A 19,017-nucleotide genomic window follows, 5' to 3' on the forward strand; every position below is an offset into this window, starting at 1 on the left:
TTGAGGAGGGAACTCCCACGAGTGTGACACTTGCACGGGACGACCATTCTCTTTTGGACCGTCTGCGTATGAAGAACTGGGTGTGAGATTTCGTCCATCAGCGCCAGCGCGGTGATTCGAATTCCGATTGGCGCGCGCGGGTGGAGAGAGGCTGCATGATGTTACCGAGAGACGATCATAAAATTTAATACTATTTTGTTTGCTTAGCTGCCTTTTATCGATTTTTAAATATAGCATTCAACGCATGCCAGGCGAGCCCGTTTCGGTTTTATTTTATTGTCATCGTTTTGATAGCCAATTTGTCGTCCTCCGTGTCCGTGTAATGACGCTGAAGGTGACTGGGAAACCATCTGACCATTTCTGTAAGCAATGTCGAGTGAATTCGAATGGTCAAGTGTCCGAGTTGAAATATTGTTCTCCTCACTCTGTTCTTCCTTGTTATTTCTCAAACTGCGAAAAATGCCTTCCAATAAAAAGAGTTAGTACTATTTCCATTACTTTATTGTCATTGGAAGTTAAGTATTTCCTAATTTGTGAATAGTTTTGCACAACGATGTTCAATCTAATAAAAACGGATCATCGCAATAGCTTTGCATCATTAATATTCAAGCGAATCTGCAATGTTTTCTCATGTCAATTGGGCACCGGATGGGTAAAGTAATCCACTAAATCGTAATAAAATCAGCACATTAAACACAATCAATCGCCCCAGCCCACGCAGTCCGGAAATACCACGAACATCTTGGACGGCCATTTAACGCCGCTGATGATGCCGAAGCACCGAGCAAGTGAAGGTAAACTCTAAAACCGGATCGCACCTCCAACCGAAACAGTACCAGATACAGCATATTAGGTTGGTTGGATAGATCTCGAGATTGGATAGCTTCTTGCCTAGTTCGATTCGCGGTCGTTCGGCGGCGATAGAGCAATTAATTACGATGGCACGAGGTTCGTCTTCCTTCGCCGAGCCGTTTGTCGATTGGCCTGCTCCTTCTCGCGTGGGTGGCTAATGATTATGCAATGAACCCGACCAACCAACGTTGAAGTGTTCTTATGATGGTGATGGCCTTTGAGCAGAAATGAAGATACCTCCGATTTGGCGCATGAATTTGATTGACGTGCTATGGGGCCAGTCATCATCGACACCTACGCGTGGGATCGCAACATCAGGGATCATTTTGGGATGTTTGCGGAGGCGAATGAATTTCACACTTTGTGTGCGCGATCGAACAGGTGAGGCGGTGAACGTTGAAAAAGGCCTTGGTCCGAACGGGGTGCTTTTGTTCGTGCTCGACGTGTGCTGTTCGTCTCGGTACCGGAAAGGATGCGTAACACATTTTGTTCGATTCTGCATGAAATTATCGCCAGCCTCGTTTGTCTCGAGAGGTATTAAAATTCATAAGGCTCGCAAAATGGAAACAAGTGGGGCAAGAGTTAATGTTGCGTCGTAGCACCATTTTGAAACGAAGCAGATTTGTCTCCTATCCCGTACGGCTTGATTTGTTACCCTGAGGCAATTTCTAGCAGACAACTGGCTGTAGACAATGGGACTCGACAGGGGTCGTCCCGCTGGAACATGCAACTAGCAGGCACCGGTAACCGTGGCAAATTCCCCGTATTTATCTTGCCTTGTTTGAGTCGTTGTTGTAAACAAGGTCCCCGGTTCGTTCTTATTTACGACTCGGTAGGAAGAGGTGGGACTGCGAAGAAACGAAAGTGGAATTCGAACAAGTGTAACGGAGTATCGCTTCGAGTAGCAACCACCCAAGAAGCTGGGACCCGGAGGTAAAGTTGGCAAAAGAAAATGAGAAATAAGGATTAAATACTTCTTGATCTATGCAAAGCAATCTTGAGTGGGATAATAATCTTTTTGATCTATGAGCGTCATCTTAGAAAAAAAGGAAACAGTAGTAATTGATATTCCTGTTGAGTAGCATGCAATTCCGTGTAGGTTGGGTTTCGCAATCACGAGAGCCTAATTATAATTAGTAAGAATCCTTTCTTCTCGATTAGGAACGTATATTTTGATACCAAGCTGGAGTGGACTTAAAAATGACAAAGAAAATAAATGTCTTTTTCAAGAAATCACACTTGCCTAATATTCTGTGTTATTTGAATAAGAAAAGAAAAACACATTTGTTACCTACCATAATATGTCTCTGCTACTAATTGCAAAATTGAGAAGAAGCAAATGATGGAAGCATTCGAAAACAGCTCGAGACCATTATTACGTTCGCTAACAGTTCCACAATTGTTACAGCTGATCGTTTGATCGAAATGAAATCCATAGCCAATATCAGCCAATCACATAAAAAGTTGTACAATCTGTTGCTGTTTTTTTCAGTTTTGACGTTGAAAGTTGTACCGAAAGGCTATCATTTCACTACGATAACGAACTTTTTATAGAAGCCTCGGAGACCCATAGTGTGATATACCAATCGACTCAGCTCAACGAACTGAGCAAATGTCTGTCTGTCCGTGTGTATGTATTATTTTTTCTTCCTAAGCAATGGAGGGGGAATTTGCTCAACAGACATCCTGGGTTGGACGTCCAGGAAGTGTGGGGTTAGGGACCACCTCCATCAGCAAACGAGGGAAGCAGGACTACATCATTGACCCACTAAACCGTTTTCATTGCCGCCAAGCCCTTCGGTACAAACAGAAAGTAATGCTTCAAAGGGGGGCCAGTGCACAACGCACCCTCGAGGTTAGCTGCGTGTCCTAGCAGCACCGAACATCGTGAATCGCTTTTTAACAACACCATGGTATCGTGCCAGCCATTGCCGGCTTTCCAGGTGACCTTACCACGCCCTACGTCCTCGGAAGGTGGGAAGGGTCAACTTCGCGCCTGCTTCCCTCTGCACGGCTGGTATCAAGAATGATGATGCCGCGTGCACCCTAAATTGGCATCTCTGAAATAGGGCCAATTCGACATCACACAAAGGGACTTGCCAACGCGGTGCCCCCCGGTGCAGGCGTAGGCCCCAGCCTTGACGAGGACCCCTTTTCGTCCTCGGGTTCGGAACCCGCCTGGTTGACCGACGCCGCGAAAGCGACGATACCATGTTGTTCTTCGCGCGGCCACTTATTCGATAAAAGGATCGAGTTTGACCACAGGGCACCGGTATGACCCATGAAGCCGATTCCAAACCCTTGGCCCACCTCTTATTTGCGCCTGAACTAGCAATTTCTCGAGTCCACGCGCCACCTTCTGTGTAGTTCCGAGACGATTTGGACGATAGCCGATGAAACGGCGTGCCAGCCAACTTCATCTTTACACATCCTGTCCCAACTGTCCCACGCACGCTGCCATTTGACCATTGAGGCCAACCTGACAGTCCTACGGATCCCTCTCGTGCCACGCATTTGGAAGCACTCACCGATAACGATGTCAATAAGCATCATACCGGTGATGACGCAAAGTGCATCGTTCGACACGGTACGGTACGCGCTCGCAACTCATGAGCCTATACGTACTTTCTAACTTCGCTCTGTAGCAGTTAATATGCAAGTCGTGCCCCAAGCTGGCCCCCATACCTCAGTATGGACAGAGCAACACTAGCCAGAAACAGCGCTTGCTGGTATAAACCGCAGAGCTATTGGACATCATCCGGGACAATGCCAATAGCTGTGGAGGAACGCTTGCAGGCGTAATTGACGTGACTACCAAAGGTGAGCTTATCGTCGATCATTAGCCCCAAGAGTTTGATGGAGCGTTCAGAGGTGACCGCGCAGTTGATTGCCCTTATCACCGTTTGTTGCTCCGACTTTCGGTTGTTAACAACAACCACCTCAGTCTTGTGGTAAGCCAGTTCTAACTTCCTGGAACTCATCCACTCCTCCACAATTGCGATCTAGTAGGCTGCAGTCAATTCCACCTCTTCGATCGATTCGCCGTAGACCTCCAGCGTAAAATCGTCAGCGAAGCCGACGATTACAACGCCCACCGGGAACTTCAACCTCAAGACATCGTCGGGAACTTCAACCTCAAGACACCGTCGTACATGACGTTCCGTAGTACCGGACACAGTATGGAACCATGCGGAACCCCTGAACCTACTTCCGACCCCAGTGATGAACTTTGTCAAACTTAAAAATCACTTTAATAAAGTCCAAAAAAAAAAAAAAACTTCCGACCCGCCCCCGTGTCGTATACCAGTACTCGATTCTGGAAGTAGCTTGTACAGGTACTCGGGAATTCCAAGACGCAGGAGCGCATCTGCAATAGCTGCCAAACTGATATTATTGAAAGCATTCCTCACGTCGAGAGTCACTACTGCATAATAGCGTACTTCCCGTAAGTAAGAGGGATGGATAGCTATCACCGCGGATTTGGTAACCGACAAGATAGCGTCTACGGTCGACTTACCCTTTCGGTAGCCAAACTGGTTACTCGATAGACCATCCGCACCCTCCGTGTGTATCAAAAACCTGTTGAGGATGATTTTCTCAAGCACCTTCCCCGCCGTATCAAGCAGGCATATTGGTCTATATGCCGACGGATCACCCGGTGGTTTTCCCGCCTTTGGCCCGAGGACTAAGCTCTACCTTTTCCATGCTTCTGGGAAGACTCCCTCGTCCATCTCTGCATGACAGATCTGAAAATCTCGGGAGCCTCAGCAATGGCCGCTTTGATGGCTAGGTTCGGAATACTATCTGGTCCTGGCGCCTTACCTACACTAAGGGACTGTGCAATCCCCGCAAGTTCCACCACAGTTACTCTTCCCTCGTCGGTCACCCTGGCCTCTGGTAGCTCCACAAAGTAAGGCCAGGGACTTGAGTCATGACGTGGGAAAAACCCCGCGATGATCCTCTCCAGCACCTCTGGGGACCGCTCTGTAGGAGCCATTGCCCCACGTGTCTTGGCCATTACGACCCTATAGGCGTCACCCCGTCGGCACTTTGACACAGGTTCACGAGGCAGGTTTTTTTGCATGATCTAATCTCAGTCTTCAAAGCGGCTCTAGCAGCCACAAACGCCACCCGTCGTTCAACACGCTCCTCTTCTATGCGTGCTCGCTATATCCGCCTCTGTGCCCGTAGGCAGGCGCGGCGCAGGTTCGCAATTGCTTGAGTCCACCAGTAAGCCGGTGCCCTCCCAATCCTAGGGCGGACTTTACTAGGCATCGCATGCACGCGAGAGTACAGTAACCAGCTGCTCACCGCTCAGACCGAGAGTATTGTGCTTGTGGCGGAGCGCTTCCTTAAACACCTCGTCGTCGAAGTACGATGTGTTCCACATACGAGGGCTAGGCCTCACCCCTTCTTCCGTCCTCCGTGCGTATGTGTGTGTGTATGTGTGTGCACAAAAGCTAAGAAAAACATTAGACAACTTTTTATATAGTAATCATCAACCGATTTTCTCGCAACAAGTTTCATTCTACAGGGGGCAAAGCCACTATTGAATTTGATAACGATCGGCCGTTGCGTTTAAAAGTTATAAACGAAATGGTACATCGAACCAAATGCGAGAAAGGCAGTATCACTACTCGGTGAATTAAGTTGGGTTTTTTTATGTTTTATGCTGAGTGTACCTACTAACTATGCTTCGTTTTGCTGTCACATTAGCCAACCCAAGCAACACAGCTTGTTTCACCTAAGTATTTGCAATACAATTATGACTTCTCCACCAGCCTGAATCTCGTTACCAGACTCTTATATACGACTTGTTTACAACCAAAAAAGCGCAAGAGGTGGAGTCAATATATAACATTTCTTAGGTTTCATATGAAATGATTTTGAATCTTAATTATAACTGAAATATAACACCCGTGAAAACCGAGCTGTCATCTTATTCCGTTTAGAAGTATTGCCTAATTTGTTTCGGAAATATATTTCAAAGAATGCATGATGCAAGTAATAAAAATAAATTCCAAAATTTAGGGTTGTGTTTTGTTGTTCATATGATGAAATTCCACATGCGGCTCAGAATTTATGGTGAAACACACTTATGTACCTTCATTTTTTCGAAGCGCCTTGCGGAACTGATCATATAATCGATCGGTTTTTGAAAAAAATATTACATATGCATCGCCTGCTTCATGAGCAAATAAAGGGCATATCTGATTTTCATGATTCAGATCTCCATTTTCGTCGTACAGTGACGGTTGATCATGTTGTTACCTTCAGAAATAAAAACTTTTATGGGGTAAAATGTCCGATACTTCATAAATATATTAAGTGACTTTGATACTTTGATACGGTATGGCTATTCATGGATTTCAAAAGATTCGTATGTCTGGGTAGCAGGGTGTGCTAAAATCAATACATTTTTTGTTGTGAATCTTGTTTCGAGCCTGTCGAAACACTAAAAAATATTCCAACGGAAACCGCAACATGTGGTAAAAAAAACTATAAAAACTGGTCGCATCGAACCATCAAGTTAACTGTGAACTTGAGATCAGACATAAAAATCAAAGCAATTTCAATTTTGAAATAGGGGGACTGTTTGCTCTTTCATATCACTTGAAACGTTTCTAATGAAAATTAATTCAATTCTTGATTGAGGTGAACCGGTCAAGGGCCGAAAACCTCATTAATAAAGACAGTAAAAAAAATTCAATTCTTTCTATGTGCTTGAATCAGGAAGATGGTTGACAGCTAAACCGTCACATATCTAATGTATTGAAAAGTATTTTCATTTTCAACGTTCTATTTTCATTATTCAGAAAACGAAATCCATTTTTTTGCCCTGCACTGTATTGAGATCTGTCAAAAATATTGCATTCAATAAGAAACGGTAAAGCTGTTCCGAAAACTTATAAACAACATAAATGTAACGGTCTGAAACTATAAATATAAATCCAATAATTGTTGTTTGTTATAACGCAGTTGTAAATCGGTTAACCTAAAAACCATGAGTTATAAACAACACTTCCAAGTTACAACTAAAAACTATATTACTTTCAAAATCAAATTGTGTTTTTGTGATTTTTGTGCCCTTGCTGTGATGTGATGTGTAGTAGACATATAATCGTAACCAATAAAAGTTGAATTATTAAAGGTAAGAAAAACAATTTCAAGAATATCATTGACTATTCGTGCCCTGTTTTTTCTAAGCCAAAATCTGTGTTCTGAAGGGACATTTTTGAACGCCATGCTGAAGGTTGTATAGAGGTTTCGTTCTAACGAAATTATTTCAAACATTGTTTTGCTGTTTTATTTCAGTTGTACATAAGATGCAAATAGAAAACTTTAAGAAATATGACTTTCTGAAATCCAAAACATAAAAAACTTAAGTATAACTGAATCTAAACTCAATGTCACAGTCGAAACAAATATATAATTTATATAGAACATTTCTATCATTTTTTTTATTAGGAGTAAGTTGCAGGTGCTACTTGGGAAATCAACGCTGTCCGAAGCACTCACTGTGTAGCCGGCCATTTTTTTTAACTATTTAAAATTGTTTCTCAATTGTATGATGATGTCAATCGATTACAGATGAAATTGGCTTTCTTTTGATATATTGATCTCACTTCTGTGTCATGAAATGCGTCCATTAGGAGCTTTTTGAGATTGTGTCACTGGTGGGGGGACTTTAGCGCAAATTCAAAACCTTTTTTTTTCTATCGCTTTATTTTTGTTACTTAAATAATATGTATGAAAGCTTAAACGAACACTTCCAGTATACCTAAATATGCTATTCATACCGTTTTTGGTTAATTTTCTGCCAATTAGATGGAAATTTCGACAGATTTTAAAATAGTTCAAACCATGATACGATTTTCACTGGTTGAAACCATTATTGAATACCCTAGAAATATTACCAATTATGTTGGGCGACAGATACATTTTTTTAATTTTATGTCACTCCCTCTCAACTTTCCAGAAAAAAAACAACCTTAATATCCGAGTAGTGATAAGCCTTGCTCGCATTTATCCAGGACACCAACCTTATATGGCGCTAATGTAGTTCGATGTACCATTTCCTTCATAACCTTTGAACGCAACGGGAGATCGATATCAAATTCAAAAGGCTTTGCGCTCTGTCAAATGAAACTTATTGGGAATTGGTTAAGGATTACTATGTATATATAAAAAGTGGTCTAATGTTTTTCTTAGCTTTTGTGCACACAAATACATACACACGAACAGACATTTGCTCAGTTCGTCGAGCTGAGTCGATTAGTATATAACATTGGGTCCCCGAGGCTTCTATGAAAATTTTGTTTTCGGATTGAGGTTTTGGCTAACATAAGAAACATCCAACTACACAATCTCAATAGTTGTATCTTCATTGAAATGATTGACGTCGCGTCTCTCAAAAGAAAACAACCTCCGTCACACATTGTCTGCTTCTATTAAGATCCCGATTTACATCGATAGACCCGCGTCCACTCTTAGGATCGACGATGTTCCCCCAGAGATGTCGAAAGCCGTAATCCGTGAGCATCTGCAGAAGTACGGGCTAGTACTAATTATACGAAACGAAGCTTGGAAACATTTTTTCCGGGCGTTCCGAATGGAGTCAGGATAATAAGAATACTGTTAAACAACAAAACGGTGCCTTCTCATATTGTGATCGACAACGAGACCACGCTCGTAACACAACGCAAAGTAATGAAGCCTCATACTAGTTGCCCTAGGGCAGTGGAAGTACAAGCTGAAGCAACAACACCATCAAACCCAACCAATGCTCAGACAAAAGCCGATCTAAGGGATACTGCTGATGTTCGTCCATCGCGACCGACGGCAACAGTTTATTCAAAGGCAGACGCAAACAAACACGACGGTAACGAAAGCGACGACTACAGCTGTGACAATAACGAAGAAGGCGATGATTAAACTGGTAACGCTGGTAACACAGCGAAGAGGCGGTTGTCAACTGGTACGAACCAAACAAACGACGCATAAGAAGGGAACTTGAAACGGGCCTGTTTAAACTTTCAAGAGCAAGAAGATGTTGATCGTATGATTGAAGAACACTGGAAGGTTTACAATATTAGTTCAAGAAAAAATAAGATTGTTAATTAATTGTAATAGCATATTTGAGATGTGAAATGTGATTTTTTAAAGAAATGAATACATTGTGAAAGGTGTAAATTGTCTCAAATAAACAAACAACAATAACAACCTCTGATCCGATCCAGAAGACCACATTGCTGATGGCTAAGTTATTATTTTCGTGCGCCGTCTGTGACGCTCGTGCGGTGAGTAGCGTTATTATAAGCTCCAGATGTGGAATCGATATCTGCTTGAACAACAGTACAGCATAAGCTCGATATACCACTACGCCTCGTACCACGGCTCGAAAATACTCCACAAATGTATAAGCCGCCTCGCTCGCATTCCGGGACCATATCCGAAATAGCAGAATGGCAACTCGAATGCCTGAATATCCTGCAGAACGAACAGTCCAACGAATCCACTTTCGAATGACGCTTCATCAACGATGTCATCCTATTGCCAAGCCGTGCGCCACAGATCCTGAATCAGATTTTTTCCAAGAATTGGTCGTCGACGTAGTGCTGCTTGAAAATCTGTTGCGGTTTTCGTGGTACATTTCCTGTATGTCTCCACCGAAGGTGACCGGACGCTTACTAGTAAGAGGGGAATTATTTAGCATTCAAAGGTCCGGTTGAGCAGCGCCGAATTTATGGAGATCCCATTTAATGCCGCAGCAGCGTCCTAGACCAGGTTTACCCGGTTTCCATGGATTTTCCAAGTAATGTCTCCGTCAACTCGCCGGTCGTCGCATTCTGTGTATACCCCTTTGCTTGATATTCTTGGATTTGAAGACACATGTTGAATTTTGGTTTAGCTACCAACTTGCAATCAAAGGCTTTCATCACCCCACGAGTACTTGTCAGGAAATCTTGTCTTGTCCTAGCGCCACAGTAACCCTGTTTAGAAACGAGCACCTACTCGTTTTGTCGTCGTTTCCAAGGACCTCTTGAGCCCGTTTCTTCTCCTCCGATTATGGAACAGCATACGACGTAAACGTCGGTTTACCAGTACATATTGCTGCTGCATCAAGTCATGCAATTGCTGGTTGCTCACCTGTGCGACAGAGAGAAGATTAAGGTACGCCTGCACCGTGGGTCTTCGCTTCTCAGAACCGTGGATCGTACATCCCATTTTCGACGAATCGTTGGTACGCCGGACGGAAAGTCCTTCGTCGGCACCCCACGGAGATGTGAAGCTGCAACTCGGACACCATTCACGTGCTGAACAATGGAAGCTTCTTTCTCTCCCTCTCAACCCGGGGCAGCAGAGGATGATGAGCTCTCTTGCAATTACGCACCCAATCCAACCTTTTGAAGGATACCGACCTACATTTTGCTCCACAGAGTTTCTGCCATTCGACTTGTCGTGGCTGCTCAGTGCTCTGTGATGTTTTTTGTCTGAAATCATCGTAATTTCGGATTAGTGATCGATTCGCTTGCGAATCCAGCAAGACTGTATCTTCTTCGCTTCAGATTCTCGAAAATTGTGAATTTGTGTCGCTGTAGTGTTGAAACTGCTGATGATTAGTGACCAAACTTCCGGTTCTTCAAGAAACTTTGACGCCTCGTCCTGGCCAGTAGCAAAACTGTAAACATTTTTTTTCCAAAACTTATTTGATATGTTCAAATCCCTTCTGAAGAAGAATGGGATACATCCTATCTGCTCTTGGAGATTTGTAAGAAGCAAAACAGTTAAAATACTAAAGTAATTTATCTGGAAGATACGTTTTTACCTTTTTTTTTAAAATCTTTTTTTTCCTCAATTAACAAAAAAGAGACAAAATGAATGGCAACAATGGATAACATAAAGAGTAATTTCCTTTATTCTTCGAACTTCTCTCGGATACACATTCTTTGTTTTCGAATAACATCGAAAATCATTGGGATTTCTAGCCAAAGCTTTCTGTGAGAATAGATCTAACAACACTTTTTTTTGCTTTTCACTAAACTTTGAGTTTTATTCTGAAATAGTAAATAAAGGCCAACATTCATAAACTAAACAAATACCGCACATCCTTAAGCATCCATTATTTTCACGTTTTGTGCCTCAAAGGTGTGCTGGGCCCATATGTCTGATTCGCATCGCGAAACGAATTTTGCGCAATTTTACGACCTACTCAGTTGAATAACAGATCCATCCCATCGTACGCGTGATGCCATCGTCATGCCAAGTATCGATTCCGGTCAAAATGTCACGAGGCACACAACGTTTATTGACTCGTACGTTTCTGGGTTCAAATCTCTCGATAACATACCCGGTCGAAAGCAATGCGGAAAAATATTGCCCGACGCACGGAGGTGATCTCGTCACGTGGCAGGCACCAGACCTCATCTGCTGTGCGACGTACCACAGCAATATCTTAGCAACGCCAAGGTTCTTGGTACGTATTCATCTTGAGCAACGCTAGTTATTGAAATGAACCAATTCCAAACTCCTGGCAGCTGCCACTAACCTAGTTTGAAAAGGAAATCAACTCCAGTCAGTCAATATTCAAACAACACACACCCGCTTTGAACTGTGATCTATGATCGTCGGTTGATCGTTTTTACGATACCACTCTGGCCCGGATGTGATGGCAATAATAAGGCGAAGATGACGACGTGTCCGCCTCAGGATTCATGATCATTTCGTCCGTTAGTGGAACAAGTTAATAAACTGTTGCAAACATCCGATCAAAATTTAACAATTTAAGAGTAGAACGAGAAATCATGTGTAGCGACCAAACGACTCTACTCTTCGCCATGACGATGACCTGCACGTGCTGCATGGAGATGGGTCAGTAGTACCGAGGATCCTGTGTGCGATAGCAAAGTGCTGAATATTAATAGCGGTGGTGATGACTTTTAATGAACTACCGATCCGAAACATGTAGATGATCATTCGATGAAAGGTGAATTGACTAGTGGCAAACGTATCGTCTGAAATGGAAATGAATTGTATGAATTTCAATATAGGTAAAGTGTTGACCGGATGTGAGGCTATTGAATTAACATGATCAATGCCGTACTGCTGTAATCTGAAAAAGGGACGTATATGTCATTTCCCAAAAATGGTGTCATAGAGTCGTACTAATCGAACTCTTTATGAACATGATGACTGTAAATGGGCGCATACGTCTCTTTTTCAGATCACGGCAGTGTGGGTTTAAACTAAAATATACGAGAAAGGCAAAAAGCTAATGTAAATACATATACTCACTCCTTTGGTCAGCTTGTCTTCAATATTTAAGTATTTCATTGATTCATTTATAATCGTTTACTGCTGGGTTACGATAACTATTTTTCGCCGTATTGTAAAAAATACATTTAGCGCAAATTTAATTAGCTACATTACTGGTTTAGTTTTTGTCTGCCCGATCAAATTGGGGCCACATCCTCTGAATAATATATTATGCGATTTTTCTTTGCATTTTCCTTCGTGATCAAGATTTTTATTCGATTTTTTTAAATGTTTTCTTGAAAAAATGTTGTTAGGTTATAAATAAAATAACATTTTATAACTCCAAAGCAAGGCGTAGCCTATCCAGTCTATCCAAAAACGAACTAATTATGATGCACTGACTAGTACCAATCCCTAAAGCTGGACCACCTACGTGATCAATATTCCCACAATATTTTTGCAACCCATTCAACCGAGCAATTCATCGAACAATTAGTGCTCGGCAAGATAATCCACAAAGCACTTAATTTTGAAATTTTCCACGGCAATCATTGGCCTTCGGGTTGCTTGCCGGATTCAATTGAGCTCATAAAGATCAAAGACCTTCCCACACTCACGTACGTTTCCCTCATGTGGGTGGCTCGTCTTCCCGGCAAGTTGTCCTAAACAAACAGCAAATAATTTTGCGAGTTGCGATCAAACCTAGGAGCATGTTTTCACGCTTGATTAGGTACCACATTCATATGGTAAAGAGATAGGATGCAAGAGCCAACGTGTAACGTCTCAATTTCGATTTGATTCCTTTGGGTCGGTACATTCGTCATAATAAAGCACAAACACTTTCAGTGTGGCAGGAGAACGATACGGCAAGGTGCAACAACAGAGACGGTTCGAGCTGCAAGAAGCATGCCCATCTCACCAAAAGATGCTGGAATGGAACGAACAAAATCTAGAACTATGCCGCACAATGATGAATCTGATCCTTTTGGGATAGCATACCTGACCCCGGGAGATGTGGACAATGGCAATCTTTAATTTTTGCACAATTGAACACTTCTCGGAACTTCATTCAGGTTCAGAAATGGTCCCGAGATGAATGAAAGGAATTTCTATTTTGGCTTGTGTTTTGGATTCGAAGGAATATTGATTGGTAGGGATGATCACTTTTGTAAATAACTCTCAGGTTTGAATGACAGAATATGATTTTTTTATGGCAGAGCATTAATAGATTGTATCTAAAAAATCAAAATAAAACAGATCTTCTATAAACGTAATTAAAAAGTCTTCATTAATATATCGCGATTCGTTACGCCACTTACAACTTTCCACTATTTCGGTAAAAACCCAAAATTCAGACCATTGGAGCATCTCTCATACCAACTTCTTTTTAACGAAGTAGGCAACAGCCATGGCAAGTGCACAAAAAACACATTGCATTACGACTTGGTTTTTATCCCCGTGTGGATGTGCTATCTGTCTGCTCAATGTCAGGGTCGTTTGCTTGATTCGGCCAATGTAGGTGTGGAGGTGTACTGGATCCATTAATTTGCAGTAAAGTCGTATTGAGCAATTGTGTTGTTGAGTGGATCAATGAAAACATTTTGAATTTCAATATCGCGAATGCCTCGTGTGTAGGTAATATCGTTAATGAACTGGTCTATGGGCTAGTTTTATTGCAAAAAAAATGAACCATTCGTTGAGTGTAAATGACCAGGATCTCTAGATTGCACCAAGCGCCAAAAAAAAAACGAATAGCAGATCCAATTGATTACAGATTTGTATCAATTTCCTTTTTACATGCAAAGTAATAGTCAGTCATAAACCCTAAAAACTATCAAAACGGAGTTAGTCATAGCTGTAGAGGATTATCTTATAATGCGTAATGCATTCGAAGAATTGCTTTGAATGCAATACGATAAGAATGTTATATAATCGTAACTGAAATGACTCATCCAGATAAACGATATTATCGATGAAGATTTGGGGGTGCATCAAACATGGTTTGTATGTTTTTGCTCTTTTGAATAGAAATGCCGCCTGAAGGCATGAATTTTATAAAATAAATCACGTTCAAATGTAAGTCAACCGACCGACCGCAACAGATCATCGACAACATGGCATTTGTCATATGACTCATACGAGATTTGAAGTCTTGAAAGATTTGAATAATTGGAGATTTGAAGATTTGAAGTCTTGAAAGATTTGAATAATTGGAGATTTGAAGATTTGAAGATTTGAAGATTTAAAGATTTGAAGATTTGAAGTCTTGAAAGATTTGAAGATTTGAAGATTTGAAGATTTAAAGAACTAAAGATTAGAAGATTTGAAGATTTGAAGATTTGAAGATTTGAAGATTTGAAGATTTGAAAATTTGAAGATTTGAAGATTTGAAGATTTGAAGATTTGATAATTTGTAGATTTGTAGATTTGAAGACTTGAAGGTCATTAGGCCGAAAGTCATTTGGCCGAAAGGGTCATTTTGCCGAAAGGGTCATTTGGCCGAAAGGATCATTTGGCCGAAAGGGTCGTTTGGCCGAAAGGGTCATTTGGCCGAAAGGGTCGTTTGGCCGAAAGGGTCGTTTGGCCGAAAGGGTCGTTTGGCCGAAAGGGTCATTTTGCCGAAAGGGTCGTTTGGATGAAAGGGTTGTTAGACCGAAAGAGTCATTTGGCCAAAAAGGCCATTTGGCCGAAAGAGCCATTTGGCCAAAAGGGTCATTTGGCTGAAAGGGTCATTAGGCCGAAGGGGTCGTTTGCCCGAAAGGTTCATTTGTCTGAAAGTGTCATTTGGCCGAAAATGTCATTAGGCCGAAAGGGTCATTAGGCCGAAGGGGTAGTTTGGCCGAAAGGTTCATTCCTATTGATCTATTCGGCAAAATGTCTTATTCGGCCAAATTACTCTTTCGGCCAAATGACTCCTTCGGCTGCATGACTTTTCGGACTAATGACCCGATCGGCCAAATAACCCTTTCGGCCAAATTACCCTTTCGGCTAAATTATCTTTTCAGCCAAAATACCCATTCGGCCAAATGACCCTTTCGGCCAAACGACCCAATCGGCCAAACGACCCATTCAGTCAAACGACCCTTTCGGCCAAACGACCCTTTCGGCCACACGACCCTTGCGGATAAATGATCTTTTTGGCCAAATGACCCTTTCGGCCAAACGACCCTTTCGGATAAATGATCTTTTCGGCCAAATGACCCATTCGGCCAAACGACCCTTTCGACCAAACGATCCTTTTGGCCAAACGACCCTTTCGGCCAAAAGACCCTTTCGGTCAAATTACCCTTTCGGCAAAACAACCCTTTCAGTCAAACAACCCATTCGGCCAGATGGGTTTCGGTCTAATGGTCTGTTCGGCCTAGTGGCATTCGGCCATATGGCTTTCGACTGAATCGGTTTCGGCCAAATTACCCTTCCCCGAAGATTTGTAGATTTGAAGATTTGAGGAGTTAAGGAATTGAAGATTCGAAGATTTGATGATTTGACGGTTCAAAAATTCAATGATTCGAAGATTTATAGGTCAGAAGATTTTAAGATTGGACGTTTGGCAGATTTAAGATTTAAAGATTCGAAGATTTGAAGATTGGACGTTTTGCAGATTTGGAGATCTAAAGATTCGAAGATTAGAAGATTTGGAGATTTGAAAATTAGTAGATTTGAAAATTTGAAGATTTGAAGATTTTAAAATTTAAAAATTTAAAGATTTAAAAATTTGAATAGTTGAAAATAAAAAAAATTAAAAATTTGAAAATTTGAAAATTTGAAAATTTGAAAATTTGAAGATTTGAGGATTAGAAGATTTAAAGATTTGAAGATTTGAAGATTTGAAGATTTGAAGATTTGAAGATTTGAAGATTTGAAGATTTGAAGATTTGAAGATTTGAAGATTTGAAAATTTGAAGATTTGAAGATTTGAAGATATGAAGATTTGAAGATTTGAAGATTTGAAGATTTGAAATTTTGAAGATTTGAGGATTTGAAGATTTGAAGATTTGAAGATGGGAATATTTGAAGATTTGAAGATTTGAAGATTTGAAGATTTGAAGATTTGAAGATTTGAAGATTTGAAGATTTGAAGATTTAAAGATTTGAAGATTTGAAGATTTGAAGATTTGAAGATTTGAAGATTTGAAGATTTGAAGATTTGAAGATTTGAAGATTTGAGAAGAATTGAAGAATTGAAGATTTGAAGATCTGAATATTGGAAGATTTGAAGATTTGAAGATTTGAAGATTTGAAGATTTGAAGATTTGAAGATTGAAAGTTTTTGAGAATTGAAGAATTGAAGAATTGAAGATTTGAAGATTTGAAGGTCATTAGGCCGAAAGTCATTTGGTCGAAAAGGTCATTAGGCCGAAAGTCATTTGGCCGAAAGGGTCATTTGGTCGAAAGGGTCATTCGGCCGAAAGGGTCGTTTGGCCGAAAGGGTCATTTGGATGAAAGGGTCGTTTGGCCGAAAGGGTCTTTCGGCTGGAAGGGTCGTTTGGCCGAAAGGATCTTTTGGCCGAAAGGGTAGTTCGGCCGAAAGGGTCATTTGGCCGAAAGGGTCGTTTGGATGAAAGGGTCGTTTGGCCGAAAGGGTCTTTTGGCTGGAAGGGTCGTTTGGCCTAAAGGGTCATTTGGCCGAAAGGTTCATTCGTCTGAAAGGGTCATTTGGCCGAAAATGTCATTAGGCCGAAAGGGTCATTAGGCCGAAGGAGTAGTTTGGCCGAAAGGTTCATTCCTATTCATCTATTCGGCAAAATGTCCTATTCGGCCAAATGACTGTTTCGGCCAAATTACTCTTTCGGACTAATGACCCGTTCGGCCAAATGACCCTTCCGGCCAAATAACCCTTTCGGCCTAATTACCCTTTCGGCCAAATGACCTTTTCGGCCTAATGACCTTTTCGGCCAAATGTCCCTTTCGGCCAAATGACCCTGTCGGCCAAATGACTCTTCCAGCCAAATAACATTTTCGGCCAAAAGACCCATTCGGCCAAAATACCCTTTCGGCCAGACGACCCATTCGGCCAAACGACCCTTTATGCCAAATGATTCTTTCGGCCAAACGTCCCTTTCGGCCAAACGACCCTTGCGGATAGATGATCTTTTCGATTTGAAGATTTGATGATTTGAAGATTTGAAGATTTGAAGATTTGAAGATTTGAAGATTTGAAGATTTGAAGATTTGAAGATTTGAAGATTTGAAGATTTGAAGATTCGAAGATTCGAAGATTCGAAGATTTGAAGATTTGAAGATTTGAAGATTTGAAGATTTGAAGATTTGAAGATTTGAAGATTTGAAGATTTGAAGATTTGAAGATTTGAAGATTTGAAGATTTGAAGATTTGAAGATTTGAAGATTTGAAGATTTGAAGATTTGAAGATTTGAAGATTTGAAGATTTGAAGATTTGAAGATTTGAAGATTTGAAGATTTGAAGATTTGAAGATTTGAAGATTTGAAGATTTGAAGATTTGAAGATTTGAAGATTTGAAGATTTGAAGATTTGAAGATTTGAAGATTTGAAGATTTGAAGATTTGAAGATTTGAAGATTTGAAGATTTGAAGATTTGAAGATTTGAAGATTTGAAGATTTGAAGATTTGAAGATTTGAAGATTTGAAGATTTGAAGATTTGAAGATTTGAAGATTTGAAGATTTGAAGATTTGAAGATTTGAAGATTTAAAGATTTGAAGATTTGAAAATTTGCAGATTTGAAGATTTGAAAATTTGAAGATTTGAAGATTTGAAGATTTGAAGATTTGAAGATTTGAAGATTTGAAGATTTGAAGATTTGAAGATTTGAAGATTTGAAGATTTGAAGATTTGAAGATTTGAAGATTTGAAGATTTGAAGATTTGAAGATTTGAAGATTTGAAGATTTGAAGATTTGAAGATTTGGAAATTTGAAAATTTGGAGATGTGAAGATGTGAAGACTTGAAGATTTGAAGATTTGAAACTTTGAAGATTTGAAGATTTGAAGATTTGTAGATTTGAAGATTTAAAGATTTAAAGATTTTAAAATTTGAAGAATCGAAGATTTGAAAATTTGAAGATTTGAAGATTTGAAGATTTGAAGATTTGAAGATTTGAAGATTTGAAGATTTGAAGATGTGAAGATTTGAAGATGTGGAGATTTGAAGATTTGAAGATTTGAAACTTTGAAGATTTGAAGATTTGAAGATTTGAAGATTTGTAGATTTGTAGATTTGAAGATTTGGAGATTTGAAGATTTGAAGATTTGAAAATTTGTAGATTTGAAGATTTGAAAATTTGAAGATTTGAAGATTTGAAGATTTGAAGATTTGAAGATTTGAAGATTTGAAGATTTGAAGATTTGAAGATTTGAAGATTTGAAGATTTGAAGATTTGAAGATTTGAAGATTTGAAGATTTGAAGATTTGAAGATTTGAAGATTTGAAGATTTGAAGATTTGAAGATTTGAAGATTTGAAGATTTGAAGATTTGAAGATGTGAAGATGTGAAGATTTGAAGATTTGAAGATTTGAAACTTTGAAGATTTGAAGATTTGAAGATTTGTAGATTTGAAGATTTAAAGATTTAAAGATTTGAAAATTTGAAGATTTGAAGATTTGAAGATTTGTAGATTTGAAGATTTGAAGATTTGAAGATTTGAAGATTTGAAGATTTGAAGATTTGAAGATTTGAAGATTTGAAGATTTGAAGATTTGAAGATTTGAAGTTTGAAGATTTGAAGATTTGACGATTTGACGATTTGAAGATTTGTAGATTTGTAGATTTGAGATTTGAAGATTTGAAGATTTGAAGATTTGAAGATTTGTAGATTTGTAGATTTGAAGATTTGAAGATTTGAAGATTTGAAGATTTGAAGATTTGAAGATTTGAAGATTTGAAGATTTGAAGATTTGAAGATTTGAAGATTTGAAGATTTGAAGATTTG

Source organism: Armigeres subalbatus, chromosome 2 (genome assembly GCF_024139115.2).
Source record: "Armigeres subalbatus isolate Guangzhou_Male chromosome 2, GZ_Asu_2, whole genome shotgun sequence".
Lineage (NCBI taxonomy): Eukaryota > Metazoa > Arthropoda > Insecta > Diptera > Culicidae > Armigeres > Armigeres subalbatus.